This window comes from Felis catus, chromosome F1, assembly GCF_018350175.1.
Source record: "Felis catus isolate Fca126 chromosome F1, F.catus_Fca126_mat1.0, whole genome shotgun sequence".
Classification (NCBI taxonomy): domain Eukaryota; kingdom Metazoa; phylum Chordata; class Mammalia; order Carnivora; family Felidae; genus Felis; species Felis catus.
This window is the reverse complement of record NC_058384.1, coordinates 2,302,178-2,309,077: the sequence shown is the minus strand read 5'-3', so window position 1 is coordinate 2,309,077 and position 6,900 is coordinate 2,302,178. Positions and strand designations below refer to the sequence as shown.

Here is a 6,900-nt window from a genome sequence, read left to right as displayed (position 1 = left end):
TCAGTTCAAGCCCCGTGTTGGGTGTAGAGATTACTTAAAAATAAAACATTTTCCTTAAAGCTTATTTATTTTGAGAGAGAGAAACAGAGAGAGAGACAGAGACAGAGAGAGAGAGAGAGAGAGAGAGAATGGGCGAGGGGCAGAGAGAGGGAGACACAGAATCCGAAGCAGGTTCCAGGCTCCGAGCTGTCAGCCCAGAGCCCGACGTGGGGCTCGAACCCACGAACCACGAGATCATGACCTGAGCCAAAGTGGGACACTTAACTGACTGAGCCACCCAGGCATCCCAAAACATTTTTGTAAAAATAGGGGCGCCTAGGTTAAGCATCCCACTTTGGCTCAGGTCATGACATCACAGTTCGTGAGTTGGAGCCCCATGTCGGGCTCTGTGCTGACAGGAGCCTGGAACCTGCTTCGGATTCTGTGTCTCCCTCTCTCTGCCCCTCCCCTGCTCATGCTCTGTCTCTGTCTCTCCCAAAAATAAACATTAAAAAAAATTTGGGGCAGGGAGCACCTGGGTGGCTCAGTCAGTTGAGCATCCGACTTCAGCTCAGGACACGATCTCACGGTCTGTGAGTTCAAGCCCCGTGTCGGGCTCTGGGCTGACAGCTAGGAGCCTGGAACCTGCTTCGGATTCTGTGTCTCCCTCTCTGTTCGCCCCTCCCCTGCTCATGCCCTGTCTCTTTGTCAAAAATAAACATTAAAAAAAATTTTTTTTTAAATAAATATGGGGCGTCTGGTTGGCTCAGTCAGTAGAGCATGTAACTTGACCTCAGGGTTGTGAGTTCAAGCCCCATTTTGGGCGTGGAACCTACTTATAAAATAGAATAAGATAACATAAAAAATTAAATAGTTCAGCAAGGGAACCTTTCTCCTGCCCCCGGAAGAAAAGTCCGGGTCTCTTTCCTTCCATAAAAGACAAATGGCCTTTCACACCCCACGATGACCCTGAGATTCAAACACAGTTTCGGCTTCTCCCCAGGCACTGACCCCTGACCTGGTGGGAGGTTCTCAGAGGCCTGGGACTCTTCTCAGACTGTGTCCCCTGCACACGTGCTGTGTTTTGAGGTCTCCCTCCTAACTTCAATCTTAACACCCCATTGCACACCATTTCATTCCACCCTCGCTCCAACCCTGTGACGTAGACATTACTGTCCACGATCTCCAGGTGGGAAACTGAGGCACAGCTGAGTCACTTGCCAAAGGCCGCACAGTCACGTACACGACGGGGCTAAAGTTCCGGACATGCCTTTCATTGCCCGAACCCTACAGGCCGTGCTGGACGGGCAGACCGAGCGACAACCCCCGTCACCTACCCCGGCAGCCGATGAAAGTTGGGTTCAGTCTTTTGTACAAAGGAAGGATTATCGCACCTCCTAGCAATCTTCTGGGGGGGGGGAATGCTCTGTATCTTGGTTGTGGTATCAGAGTCACTGAGTTGCTCATTTTAAGTAGATGCTTTTGGGGGCACCTGTGTGGCTCAGTCAGTTGAGCGTCCGACTTCGGCAAAAAGTCATGCCTCTGAATGGAGCGAGCACCGGGTTTGCCCTCTTCTGACCTCTTCGTAGCCTGCAGGGTGGGGGGCCCGACCCGGTGACCCCCGGGGGTGAGACCGTGGTCCCCGCCACACTGCCTGGACCTGGCTGGTCCAGCCGGGAGCCCCGGACAGCGCGCCGACCCCTGTGTCCCCCTTCTTCTTCATCTGTAAAGTGGGGCTCACGGCACCTGTTCATGGAGCTCTTCCAAGGACAGGTGGGGTGTTTTTCCTCTCCAGTTTTCGCGACTTAATAGGTACCAAGGACTTAGATCGGTGCCCGGTACGCAGTTACTGGCGTGGGGCCACGGCAGCCAGACCCACGTGGCTTCGGAAAGTCTCCCCGACACCCGGTCATCACGGAGCCCTTCCGGCCCCCCACGTACCCCTCTCGGCGGCCTCCGTCCGTGTCAAACGTTTCAACCATTACACTTGCTCATCAGACCGTCTGCATGTATTAACTTTATTACAATTGGAGTTAGATGTAGAATTAGTTCAATACCGCGTCTTAGGTTTCCGAAAATCTGTGTGGTACAGCGCGATGCAATTCTGTGGGAAAAACATTTAACTGTACGTGCCTAGAAGGAAAAAAAAAAAAGATCAAGAAGAAACCCCCCCCAAAATGTAAAAACGTCACTCTCCGGCTGGTGGACTGATGGGGGATTTTTAATCTTGGGGTTTTTCAGGGTTTTTCACAACAAGGCTTTCGATTCAGGTCATAGAAACAAATGAATGTTTTGATTTTTTTTTTTTAAGCTTATTCATTTGTGAGAGACAGAGAGTGAACGGGGGAGGGGCAGAGAGAGAGGGAGACCCAGAATCCGAAGCGGGCTCCAGGCTCCGAGCTGTCAGCGCGGAGCCCGACGCGGGGCTCGAACTCACAGACCGCGGGATCACGACCTGAGCCGAAGTCGGACGCTCCACCGACTGAGCCCCCCAGGCGCCCCAACAATGAATGTTCTTAACATGGTTGGGGAGTCTCCGTGTTCCGGCCACGCTCTCCTCACCCCTCCACTCGGTCCCCGGTATCCCAGTCTCTCCTGAGTTTTCCCCAAGGCAGGCCTGAGACAGAAGACACTGGCGGGGGCAGAGGGCACCACGGTGGCTCCCTGCTGGGGCCTCCTTCACCTGCTGCCCCCGCCCCCTCACCGGGGCCCATTAGCACCTGCGGGGCTTCATCCCCAAGAGGCTCCTGGCCCTTAGTCCCAGAACGCTGCCTGACAGAGGGCTGTGGCCTCGGTGCCCGAAACAACTCCTTCCAGGCCTTGCGCCCGGGCACCGCCCGCTGGAGAGACATTTTTCTGCACTTCCAAAGCACCGTCGTCTTTTCCGACTGGGAGGTTGGGTTTTACAGAGGGAAAGGCCCACCTGGTCGAGGGTGGACCCCGAGGCGGGGGAATCGGTGAGCTCTCTGGCTGATGGAGAATAAGGGACAGCGCAAGAGGGGCGGGTCCCCACTGTGAGACCTCCACAAGCTCCAGGAGCTGAGGCAACGTCCCCCAGATGGGCCCTGAGTGCTGGCGCTTACCGGCTCGCGTGATGAAAACTCTCGAAATGAAAAAGCGTCGATTTGCTCGTCCTTAATAGGGGCAAGAAGGAGCGAAGCAGGGGTGTCCGGGCCCCCTCCTCCGCTCCCCGAGGGGTGGAGGGGTGGAGGCCCCCGGGGAGGGGCGAAGCCTGCGCCCAGCCTGGCCAAGGGTGTGCTGGGCCTGGGCAGTGGGAAGTCCAGAACGGAGTCCCCAGCAGAGTCCCCTTCACCTTAGAAGTCCCCGTCCTGAGTGACCCCCGAAAAGGTGGATTGAAACCCAGGACGTCGCCCGTGAGGGTGCAGTGAACCTACCGGCCCCTGGGTGCCCCCGCAGGGTGATGCATGGGCACAGAGGGAGCAGTGGCTGAGCCTGAACGTTCCCTCCACACCCCCTGCCGGTGCCCAACGGGACTAAGGGGCAGCACGGGGTCAACCCGGCACCTCTTCCGGGCCAGGACAGACGCCCGGACCCAGTTTGGTTGGGTTTGATTTTGAATGTTTATTTACTTACTTTGACAGAATCCCAAGCAGGCTCTGTGCTGACTGACGCGGGGCTCGAACTCAGGAACCGTGAGATCATGACCTGAGCCGAAATGGAGAGCCGGATGCTTCGACTGAACCGCTCGGGCCCCGGGCCCCAGTTTTTAAACACCTTGGCTCCGTTGATATTCTGCCCCAGGTGCTCAGCTGAGGCATTTCAAGGGCAAGGAACCACCTGTCTTAAGAGTTTTCCCCCCTTGATCTATGGAGCCACCGGACTGAGAAAGCCATTTTACATCCCGAAGCCTGTAAGCACTTCCTTCTCCGTTTCGAAGAGAAAATCGTTTCGAGAAATGATTTCAGGGGTGCCTGGCTGGCTCAGTCGGTGGAGCATGTGACTCTTGATCTTGGGGTTGCGAGTTCGAGCTCCACATTCGGTGTGGAGATTACTTAAAGATAAAATCTTAAAAAAAAGAGGAAGAAGAGGAAGAAGAAAGAAAAGGAAGAAATGATTTTATAGAAAATCTTTAAAAAGACCTAAGTCGGGGCGCCTGGGTGGCGCAGTCGGTTAAGCGTCCGACTTCAGCCAGGTCACGATCTCACGGTCCGGGAGTTCGAGCCCCGCGTCAGGCTCCGGGCTGACGGCTCAGAGCCTGGAGCCTGTTTCTGATTCTGTGTCTCCCTCTCTCTCTGCCCCTCCCCCGTTCATGCTCTGTCTCTCTCTGTCCCAAAAATAAATAAACGTTGAAAAAAAATTTTTTTTTTAATAAATAAATAAATAAAAATAAAAATAAAAAGACCTAAGTCAAATGTTTAAATATAGCCTGTTCTTTGTCATTCCGAGAAACCCTCTCGGAATCACCATCTTGGAAAGAGCTCGTATTTAATGGAAAGCAAATAAATTAAGGGACTGAAATGAAATAAGGCTTCTCAACCTTGACACTATGAACATTTGGGGCTGGATAATTTTTGTAACGGAGTGGGGGCCGTTAACAGCATTCCTGGCCTCCACTCACTGATGCCAAGGGCATACGTACACTGCCTTTGGTGACAGTCACAAATGTCCCCTGAGGGGACAAAGCCACTGCATCAGATGACTGCAGCCACGGTCAAAGCCTCAACTTCCCTGTGAATCAAATCATGAGCCACAATCACCCAGTTAAGCTGCTTCAGAATCCCTGACCCACAGAAACGGTGAACTCATAGACTCTACACAATAGGTAAAATATATAATACACACTTGATACAATGTGTAACGTGCATAAAGTTCTTGGGGGTGTTTATTGTGCTGCCATAAATAATCAACTCAGCGGGCATATGAGCTGTTCAGAGGAAAAGAAGCGTCCTCACGTTTCTTCAGGTTCTCGGGAGGCACCTGACCCCAAACCGTTTAAGAACCCCGATCTGGGCCAGCCTCCCTGCCAGTGTAAAAATCCTTTGCACAACACGCCTGAGCGCTGGTCAGCCTCGCGGTGCTTGAACAGTCCACTGCCTCGTAAGGTCACTCCGTTCACCGTTAAAAAATGCGGCTGTACTGAACCGAGCCAAAGTCTGCTGCCTGAGCTCCCGGCCCTGAGGCTGACCAGTTTTTTTCAGGTTTCCTTACCAGTTCCTGGAGCCCTATCAAAACTTAGCTTCTCTGTGCCCTCCTCCCCCTCTCTCTCTTCTCCCTCCCCCCACCCCAATCCCTACTCACCTGTTGATCTGCCTTTCCTGGACGGTTTCCTTCAAGGCCCATTTAGTGTCCGTTGAAATCCAACAGGATACTTCCCTTGGCTCCTTTGAAACAGGTCCGGCCCCACTACTTCCAAAGCCGGCCACCGTGGCTCAGAAACAAAACAGACGCAGAAGGAGAAACCACAGGGCAACGAACCTCTTCCCAGAACGGGCGCAACCAGGTGGACGCGGGATTTTCATTGGCCGAGAGCTCGTGCAGTAGGAGGTGCCTGCTGGCGCTCATTGGCTCAGGTGGCACGGCCCGGCCCACTCTCACTGGCTAACTGCACGGCCCGCTCTCATTGGCTCAGGTGGCACAGTTCAGCCCGCTCTCATTGGCTCACCGCACGGCCCGCTCTCATTGGCTCAGGGGGCACCGCTCAGCCCGCTCTCATTGGCTCACCATGCCCGCCTGGTGGGCACTCTCCCCGCAGGGGAAGGAAGGTTACGACAAAAATACGGTGCAAGTTGGGGCGGGGGCTGTGATTTAAAAGAAAAACGTTTCTTTTTTTTTTTTTTTTTAACGTTTATTTATTGAGAGACAGAGGGACACAGAGCGTGAGTAGGGGAGGGGTAGAGATAGGGGGAGACACAGGATCTGAAGTAGGATCTAGGCTCTGAGCTGTCAGCACAGAGCTCGACATGGGGCTGGAACTCAGGAACCATGAGATCATGACCTGAGCTGAAGTGGGACGCTTCACGACTGAGCCACCCAGGCGCCCCAATGTTTATTTTTGAGAGAGAGAGGCTGCGAGCAGGAGGGGGGTGGGGGCGCGGGGCAGATGATCCGGAGCAGGGTCTGCAGTGACAGCAGTGAGCTGGATGTGAGGCTCTAACTCATGAATCATGAGATCGTGACCTGAGCCAAAGTCAGATGCTCAACCTACTGAGCCACGCAGGTGCCCCCATAACAATTACTTGCAGATGCCTCGTGCTCTTTGGCCACCTCTGATAAACTTGATAAACCATCAAAAACAGTGGGTATGCCTGCCTATGTGTTTCTCCATTGCAGACTGAGATCCCAGCAGTCAGGACCCATGTTCTGTTTATCTTTATTCTTCGGGCCTCCATGTACGGTTAATGAGTTTGTACACTGCACAAGGGGGATGCCCAGCCAGGGGGATGAATGAGGGCTGAAATCCAGCCTGCTCTTCCCTAATCAAGCTCCACGACTGGGGGTTGTGTCTACCCGGAGGAGTGTACTTCTTCTATTTTATCTGACCTATAAGTTCTCCTCATTCCCCAATAGTGCTCTGTGACTCCTCATCTCCTGCACGTCGTGGGATCCCAATAAATGTTTGCTGAAACAGGGAATAAATCAAGGAAAGAATCAATGGACGGGGCGCCTGGGTGGCTCTGTCGGTTAAGCGTCTGACTTCGGCTCAGGTCGCTGTCTCGAAGTTCATCAGCGCATTGGGCTCGCTTCTGTCAGCATAGAGACCGCTTCAGATCCTCTGTCCCCCCCCCATCTCTCCCCCTCCCCCACTTGCCCTCTGTCTCTCAAAAATAAATAAACATTAAAGAAGGAGGAGGAGGAGAAAATACAACATGAGAACAGAGGACGAGAGGGGAATAAAAAGCCAGAGCTAGCGGCAGCCCGGGTGGCTCAGCTGGTGGAGTATGAGACTCCTGATCTCGGGGT

General features: G+C 53.7%; 1 long non-coding RNA gene across 2 annotated transcripts; it reads right to left on the bottom strand.

The window, feature by feature from the left end:
- Window positions 1–1,976: 1,976 nt before the first annotated feature.
- LOC109495430 lies at window positions 1,977–5,501 on the bottom strand. Of its 2 annotated transcripts, XR_006591918.1 has the most exons (3): window positions 5,239–5,489; window positions 3,574–3,645; window positions 1,977–2,112 (listed from the first exon to the last, which is right to left on the bottom strand). It is a non-coding gene; the product is annotated as an uncharacterized LOC109495430 (long non-coding RNA). The 2 variants fall into 2 exon arrangements; XR_002150824.3 differs by lacking the exon at window positions 3,574–3,645 and having other exon boundaries at window positions 5,239–5,501.
- Between the last annotated feature and the right edge of the window lie 1,399 nt (window positions 5,502–6,900).